Source organism: Ctenopharyngodon idella, chromosome 8 (genome assembly GCF_019924925.1).
Source record: "Ctenopharyngodon idella isolate HZGC_01 chromosome 8, HZGC01, whole genome shotgun sequence".
Classification (NCBI taxonomy): Eukaryota; Metazoa; Chordata; class Actinopteri; order Cypriniformes; family Xenocyprididae; genus Ctenopharyngodon; species Ctenopharyngodon idella.
This window is the reverse complement of record NC_067227.1, coordinates 5,856,595-5,865,594: the sequence shown is the minus strand read 5'-3', so window position 1 is coordinate 5,865,594 and position 9,000 is coordinate 5,856,595.

Genomic DNA, 9,000 nt, shown 5'->3' with positions numbered 1-9,000 from the left:
ACATAAAGGGTTCGACGGCCTCGGCCATCTCACTTGTCCGCTGGTTCCCCTGCGGTGTCCAAAACAAGTCCAGTCGTTCCCTGCCGTGGCACGGCGCAGTTGAATTCGTTCCCCATACGCAGTACTAGTGAAGTATCGAAAGGGAACGTACTCGGTTACTAGCGTAACCTCGGTTCCCTGAGTACTCGTTCCATATCTCAGGGAACCGAGGTTACGTTAGTAACTGAGTACGTTTTGTCTGCTCACGCGCTGCGGTTTCAAAGTGTGTACAACGTTTTTGCTGTTCTTGTTGCATTTACACGGCTTTACCCAGCAGATGTCCTCAGCATGCTATATTTCCAGTGAATAGTGTAATAATCTAACAGTGAATTTAGCTGACGAAGTCAATATAGTGGAATAAAAACAGCACCTAGTCTTTTTCACTGCAACTTCAAAGGAAGCAAGACAATGTTGTTAACACTAGCGCTGGGTAATTTTATTACACTGTTTGCTAGCCTGGCATTATGATTTCATGGTTAATAGCTACTTCTCACCATTTATTCCGAGAGTATGACAGATTGTTTTCCATACATCCATTTTTGGTAACACTTTACAATAAGGTTCATGAGTTAACTATATTAGTTAACATGAATTAATAATGAACTGCACTTATATAGCATTTATTAATCTTTGTTAATGTTAATTTCAACATTTACTAATACATTATTAAAATCTTGTTAACATTAATGCACGTGAACTAACATGAACAAACAATGAACAACTGTATTTTCATTAACTAACGTTAACGTTAGGAACCAACGATATCGTTTTTTAACTAATTTATTATCTTTATAGTTATCGTTCTTGGTGTGAACGGGCCTTAAGACTTATGTTTATTCGGCAGCTTTGCGAATAGTTGTAACACTTTACAATAAAGTTCATTAGTTAACATTAGTTAACTACATTGCTCATGGTTAGTTCATGTTAGTTAATACATTATTGTAAAGTGTTATTGGAAAAATATACATAAATTAAATGAGGCTAGAATAAAGGGAGAAGTTCTAAGGTTGAATGATGCCCTCCTCTTCCATTTCACTGAAAATGAATGCAAGCCACTCAGCCACAGCGCATAGTCCATGTATTGCACCACCTTGCAGGTGGTAGCTCCCACTGCCAGTATTTGGAAAAGTTCATAATCTCTGGAAACATCACCACTCTGGATCTTCAAAGTGCTGACATTCCAGAACACCTGGTGGCTGAGCTTGAGGAACTCCTCCACTCCTCCACATCCTCCATGTAAGCCGTCCTAGCTGTATAGGCCTATGACTTTATTCTTTATGATGAACGTAATTGCAGAAATATTAATAAATATCCTGACACATCTGAGCTTTATAATGGCAGTGATAGGGATCAATGAGCTGAAGAAAGTGCTTCCATCTACATCCATCCATCAGAAACGTGTACTCCACACGGCTCCGGGGGATTAATAAAGGCCTTCTGAAGCAAAGCAATGCGTTTGTGTAAAAAAAAAAAAAAATATCCTTATATAAAAGTTTTGAAGTAAAAATGTAGCTTCTGCCAGACCACCTTTCCGTATTGAAGTTTCATCAGAAAGAAGAAAGTCATATACACCTAGGATGGCTTGAGGGTGAGTAAAGCTTTGGCTAATTTTCATTTCAAAGTGAACTAATCCTTTAATACCAGACACGGAGACAAGGCAGTTGAACCCAAAAGCAGGTGTTTATTAACAAACGTAGAAATCCAATGATGAGGTAAATAAATAGCATAGAATGTGAAGAATGAAGATGAATACAGAGATTAACCAGTCTGTATATTGCAGAAGCATATTGAAGCACACCGGAAAGGCAAGACGAACTGCAGACTTGTACTTGCACTCTCAAGCTGCGTTCCATTCGACAGGGTCCCTACGCAGTGCTCACTGCTCCCTACTCCTTGAACACGGTATATCAGTTGAAGTGGACTTCGCTGAGAATAATCGCTCATTTGGAACGCACTGCAAACGTCATCAAAGAAAGTCAATGACGGTGTCGCGCAGATTATAACATAAATCTAGATATTATAATTTACTTTAGAATTTAAAATTGACTCATAGATTTGAAGCTTTAACTGTCATGCAATATGAAAATAAATTCTCATGGTTAACTGTGTAAATGTATTCTTAATCCATGGTCTGGATCTCATCTCGTGCGCTTTCTTTTCCACGCGCAGCCGAGGTAAATTAAGTAAAATAAAAAGCAGCCTCAGCTGCTTTTCAACACTTTTACTTTGTCGTGCCTATTCATACAATAAAATATGCAAATATAACACTCATCGCCATAACCATACATACTTTTGTTCATATAAGAATAACAAAATTTATGAATACTAAAAACGTAAATTCCTCCATCGCAGAGCCGTTTAAAAACTCTTTCAAAGGCTCTGCTCCATCGTAGTTCTGACTGGTGACGCGGTGCGCAATGACAGTTGGGTGATTTTACCTCTCTACTTCCTGTGAAGTGATGTATCGATGTTCTCTTATTCCAGTGGTGTAGTCTACGTGATACGCAGGTATACGGTTAAGGATTTCCGTATACCCACTTAAAAAGCGCGAGGATACGTAACCATCCAATAAATCACAATAAGATTTGTTGTTTTGTTGCTTTTGACATGAAACAAAGTCTCATATTTCAAATTCTGCCCATTTTACTACGAAAAAAAAAAAAAAAAAAAAAAAAAAAAAACCTAAATACCATTTTGGCGCTCTTTAATGTGTCCTGACCGCTATAGCGCCTCATCAGTTCAAGAGAAGTGGCAGCGTGAAGCGCACGTGAACTGATCCTCTCCTCCGCTTTAATACCAGTTACAACGCGAAATAAACATGAATGAACTTCTGAAGGTATGTTAAAAGATACAGTACAACTTAACGAAATCTGTATCATGTCTCGTGTATTCGTGTAATCAGTGTTTAAACCACGGAAAGACGTTAATAAAATAGCTTGTAAACAATGTCACGTAACGTCACATTTAGGCTAACGTTACCTCAGAACAAACAGTGACCATAAACTCGTTAGTCAGCTAGAAAAATTATCTCTAGAGAGGAGCATTTAGCTAAATATATGCACCATATTACAAATTAATTATATTTTTTATAGTGTTCTTCAATAGCCTATATTATGCATGTTTGAATAAATCTGTCAAGTTGACAGCCACCATTTAGATGTTTATATTTCAAAAAAACCAATTGGAATAGAAATAATTTTAAAGTTAGTAGGCCTATTATAACTTTATTATTATAAAAATTTCCTTAAGTGTAGTTTAAGTTCGTATGCAAATCAGTTCATTCTAACCTTAAATATTAATGTAGTACCAACTGATTCCCATGTATATTTTACAGTATTAGTTGAGAGATTTTTTTTTTTCTTGAGAAAATTTGCCATGTACTGTACCTGATATACAGTATATCCAAAATAACTGATATTGAATCGAATTTCAAGTTAGTGAATTGAAATGCATAACTATGATGACAGACTGGCAGGAAATGGTGCAAAACAGAAAACAAAGTCCAAACGGGGTGATATTGTGACATGCTGTTAATCCTCATCTTTCCATTATTGTTACACTCTAAAAAATGCTGTGTTAAAAACAACCCAAGTTGGGTTGAAAATGGACAAACCCAGCACTTGGGTTAAACGCTTGCCCAACCTGCTGGGTAGTTTTATTTAACTCAACTATTGTTTAAAAATGACTATGGCTGGCCAAAATGAACCCAAAATAGGTGGGAAATTAAAAATCAGACACATAATTAGTAGAAGCAACAATAATCAAAAGGTAATCATTTATTAATAAACAATTTAATAAATGTTTATTGTTTAATTATTATATTTAATATTAATAAATGTTAATTTCCAACATATTTTGGGTTCATTTTAAGCAAGCAATACAGCAATTTTTACACAATAGTTGGGTTAAATAAAACTACCCAGCACGTTGGGCAAACATTTAACCCAACCGCTGGGTTAAAATAACCCAGTCACTGGGTTTGTCCATTTTCAACCCAACTTGGGTTGTTTTTAACCCAGCATTTTGTAATAATAGTTGCAACTTGCACTCTTAAATGTGCATTGAAACTTGCCAGCTGATAAAATCTATGATCCAGAGACCATATTCATATAACATCTAAGGCTAAATGTATAGATCTTAAGTGGCTGAGTTAGATGGAGATTGACACTAAACAGTACAAAATCAGTCCAGTCTCTTCAGCTGTAAATGTCATTGGATGTTAAAGTCTTGTGTTGCTTATAATAAATTGACATGCTGATAAACACACATAAGCAGTCTTTCAAAATGCTCTCAATTACATGTAGCCTAGATCAGATACATACTATATGCATTAGCAAGTGTGGTGGTGCTTATGGGGTGTTGCTCTGGGACGGGTGAGTATGAGGTTGGGAGGGAAAAATCACAGTATACTCACTACAAAAACTAGACTACACCACTGCCTTATTCCCTATGCCGTTCGCAGTGCCCTTCGAACTGAACATGTTCGCTCCCTTCGGATTGGAATCTCACTTAAGATGGCGAAATACCCTGTGAAGTCCACTTCGCAGTCCACTTACGGTCGAATGGAACGCACCTTCAATCACCTACGCTTCCTTTGCAAGTGACGTCACTTGCAATCGCCACCTGCATTCTCTAGCTGCCTGTGACTCACTCACACGACACAAATCGGAAAAAAAATATTGCAAACGGGGCCAAGAAGCTGGAATGATTAAATTATTAAAAGTACTTTAGTACTGTAACGAGATCGTACTGGTTAACAAAGATTTTTTGTTATTTTATGTCTTTATTGTGGGAGTCATAACGGCTAGCCACTATTCTCTGCGAAGATGGCCGTAATACTAATGTTGTGCGCTAGAGGGCAGCACAGGATAACAAATCCTTTTTAGTCTCAATCCGTGTAAATGGTTCGATAGATTGACTTAAAAAAAAAAAAAAAAAAAAAAAAAAAACGCATTGAAAATCATTATAGTTTCATAAAGTTTAATAAAGTCTTATATAATCAGTTTGCAAAGAAATCTCCACAGTACTTACAGATCATTGTCACCTTAATTTATATTCTAATGATATATTATAAAACATATTTGACAAATTGCCAGACATAACTGAAGGTATTGCTGTCCAATTTTATTTTTCTATTTTAATACAGTAGTACATAGATTAATACTTCCATAAAGAGATAGGCCTACTTAGACATATACAATGGCCATATCACTTTTCAAATATAATAACTGTATAGTCTTGTATAACTGGTGAGCTTGTGGTGCTTGGACCCTGATATATTTTTATTCTAGTTTTATTTTAAACCTATTTCACAAGGAGACTATTTACAACTATTAACAATTTGTATTATTGAGCAAATTAAAAAAAAAAATGGCAATAGATAGACATAACAATAAAACTTTATAATCTCTGCTATCATCCTGGTTAGCAACTCCCAGTTTTTTTAATAACATTATGGCTCGATCACAGGGTAACACGTCTTTTGTGTCAAATTGTCCTGACCTTCCTGATTCCATTTTCCCAACTGGCAAAGTGGTGAAGCCATCAGGTTGGGGGTCAAGTAGGTACAGAAGGTGCTGTAGTGAGTGGTCTATGGTGGTGCTTGAGGGATATCTGGTGGGGTGACTGTTTTTTTCCAGATTGGGGGGAGGGGTTTGGTGGGCCAGGTTCATGGAGGGGCAGGGGGACCAGGGACGAAGTCTTTATAGGTGGCCAGTGCGGGGCAGGCTGCCACCACAGCAGCGCAAATGGGCTTGAAGGGCCCCACGGCGAAGCAGATGACCACCACTATCAAGACAAACAGGGAACTCAGGGACTAGAACAGGCTCTAAAGCGGGCTCATGGGCTGAAGGCTCAGGCGTGGCAACCATCTCGGCTGAGGGCTCAGGCGTGGCAGCCATCTCGGCTGAGGTCTCAGGCGTGGCAGCCATCTCGGCTGAGGTCTCAGGCGTGGCAGCCATCTCGGCTGAGGATTCAGGAGCGGACTCACCGACTAGAGCGGGTTCTGGAATGAACTCATGGACTGGAGCGAGCTCTGGAGCAGGCTCATGGACTGGAGCTGATGTGTGCACAGCCCACACACACCAAATGGCTGTGGCCACAACGGCCAGCGCTGCAATTTCTAAAAGCTCAGGCGTGGCAGCCATTTCGGCTGAGGGCTCAGGCGTAGCAACCATCTCGGCTGAGGGCTCTGGAATGGACTCATGGACTAGAGCGGGTTCTGGAGCGGTCTCACGGGCTGGATCGAGCTCTGAAGCAGACTCACGGACTGGAGCAGGAGCTGGAACGGACTCACCGGCTGGAGCAGACTCACGGGCTGGAGCGGGCTCTGAAGCGGACTCACGGGCTGGAGCAGGCTCTGGAGTGGAATCACGGACTGGAGCGGGCGCTGGAGGTATCCGAACCATCTCATTCTTGCAGAGGTACAGGTAACTGGAGAAATTCCAGAAGTTTAAGTTCTTTACCAGCTCCATTTCCCACTGCGACAGAGGATCATCTAAACAGTGGTTGAAGTCATCCTTGAGGACCGCATCAGGGTAATTAAACCTCTCCGTCCTCAACCAAAACTTCTGGGTGAAGGCCCGCACCTCCATACCCCTCTGACGAAGTGTAGTCAGACCTCAAGGGCAGGCCTAACTTTCCCGGACACTAGCAGGTGGCTGAATTCTCCTGCTGCTGAATCTAAACATGATTGAGGTTTTTGTCACGGTGCTCTGAGACTTGCGGGTAAGATCCAATTGCAGCTTTTATTTAGGATATCCAAAGAGGAGTACAATGCCAGGCAAAGGGTCAAAATCCATGAAAACAGTCCACAAAAACAAGAAAACAAACCAGAGATAGTGCTCAGACGTGCAGGTAACATTACACAAAACCTCGATGATCATGACAAAACCAAACTGAGTATAAATAGACAGAAACTAATGATAAGAGTGAATACAGCTGAGTGCAACGAAGAGTAATGAGTCCGGGAAGTGGGTTATGGCAAATGGAGTCCGTGATAGTGGCAATAGTCCGGGGTGGAGTGCCCTCTGGTGGCTATCAAGGGCACTCCAGCAGGTGATCATGACACCGTCTCTGGATAATAAACAATAATGAGTTATTGACATTTCAGCACTTCATTAAACAAACAGCACCCCTTTAATTGCACTTAGTTAAGTGAATTTTTGGGAAATGGGTCAGGACTCGGGTTTGGTCTCTTTTCATGTGGCAGTTGCTCACAGCTGATCACAAATGACAATGTTCATGGCTCCTGATTCTCTCACCTGTTCCCTCTCTCCCTCACATTGTCACAATTGTCACATTTACCACATTGGTGGTGAAATGTGACAATTCTTAGGTGACAAATCCAAAATATTGTCAGATATGCAAAAGCGTTTGAACAGATGGTTAAGCAAATTTAAAAATGTAAAGCATATGCGAATAAACTTCCTGACTGAAGGTCACTGTTCTCATTTCAATAGAAGTGAACATTCTGATAATGGTGATATTTATCTCCTGTCCCTTTGAGATCTTTAAATTTCTAATTGTTTCAGTTGTTCTGTTCAACAAATGTACAAGGTGACACTATGACATAATTTCTTCTCTGGGATGGCCATGGCAGAATCTTAATTTTATGCTCAGTGATCCATTTTTGTGTTTGTTTTGGACCATCGTGTCATATACACGCCTGAGCCTGCCATTCCAAACCTCATGCTGTGCATTAAGAAAATATAGACTCACATCCTCTTCCAATCAGATTCATAACATATCCAGTTGATTAGAACTTCTTAATTATTGCCCTTATGGTGGAAATTGGGATTACAGTGCTTTAGCTTTTTTCTTACAGCCACTTTATATTTTGTGAAGCTCAACAATCTTTTGCTCCAATCCAGAACTATATTTTTTAGATTTAAGGGAATTTGGCTTTTGTGTTTCTTCGTATTTATACTCCTGTGAAACAGGAAGTCATGGCTGGAAAATGTCATGTTCCTAGTCATCCTGGTGTGCTAAAATGTAAATATGAATGGAAATATACTTCAGAGATATTTTACTCATAAGATTTTCTAGGGGTGCTAATAATTGTGACCAACATGTATTGGAGAAACATATTTATTTAAATTGTTTTACTTTAGTAAAAGGTTAGATTTTTGTGTTTGTTTTTATTTTCAATAAAAGGTCAAAAGGATAAACTATGTATTTTCACAGCTTTATTTACTCATATTTACCAAGAGTGCCAATAATTCTGACCAGGACTAATATATATATATATATATATATATATACATCGATCAGGCATAACATTATGACCACTGACAGGTGAAGTGAATAACACTGATTATCTCTTTATCACGGCACCTGTTAGTGGGTGGGATATATTAGGCAGCAAGTGAACATTTTGTCCTCAAAGTTGATGTGTTCAAAGCAGGAAAAATGGGCAGCGAGTTTGACAAGGGCCAAATTGTGATGGCTAGATGACTGGGTCAGAGCATCTCCAAAACTGCAGCTCTTGTGGGGTGTTCCCGGTCTGCAGTGGTCAGTATTTATCAAAAGTGGTCCAAGGAAGGAACAGTGGTGAACCGGCGAGAGGGTCATGGGCGGCCAAGGCTCATTGATGCACGTGTGGAGCGAAGGCTGGCCCGTGTGGTCCAATCCAACAGACGAGCTACTGTAGCTCAAATTGCTCAAGAAGTTAATACTAGTCCTGATAGAAAAGTGTCAGAATACACAGTGCATCGCAGTTTGTTGCGTTTGGGGCTGCATAGCCGCAGACCAGTCTGGGTGCCCATGCTGACCCCTGTCCACCGCCAAAAGCGCCAACAGTGGGCACGTGAGCATCAGAACTGGACCACGGATCAATGGAAGGAGGTGGCCTTGTCTGATGAATCGCGTTTTGTTTTACATCATATGGATGGCCGGGTGCATGTGCGTTGCTTACCTGGGGAAGAAGGAAAGCTGGCGGAGGCAGTGTGATGCTTTTTCTGC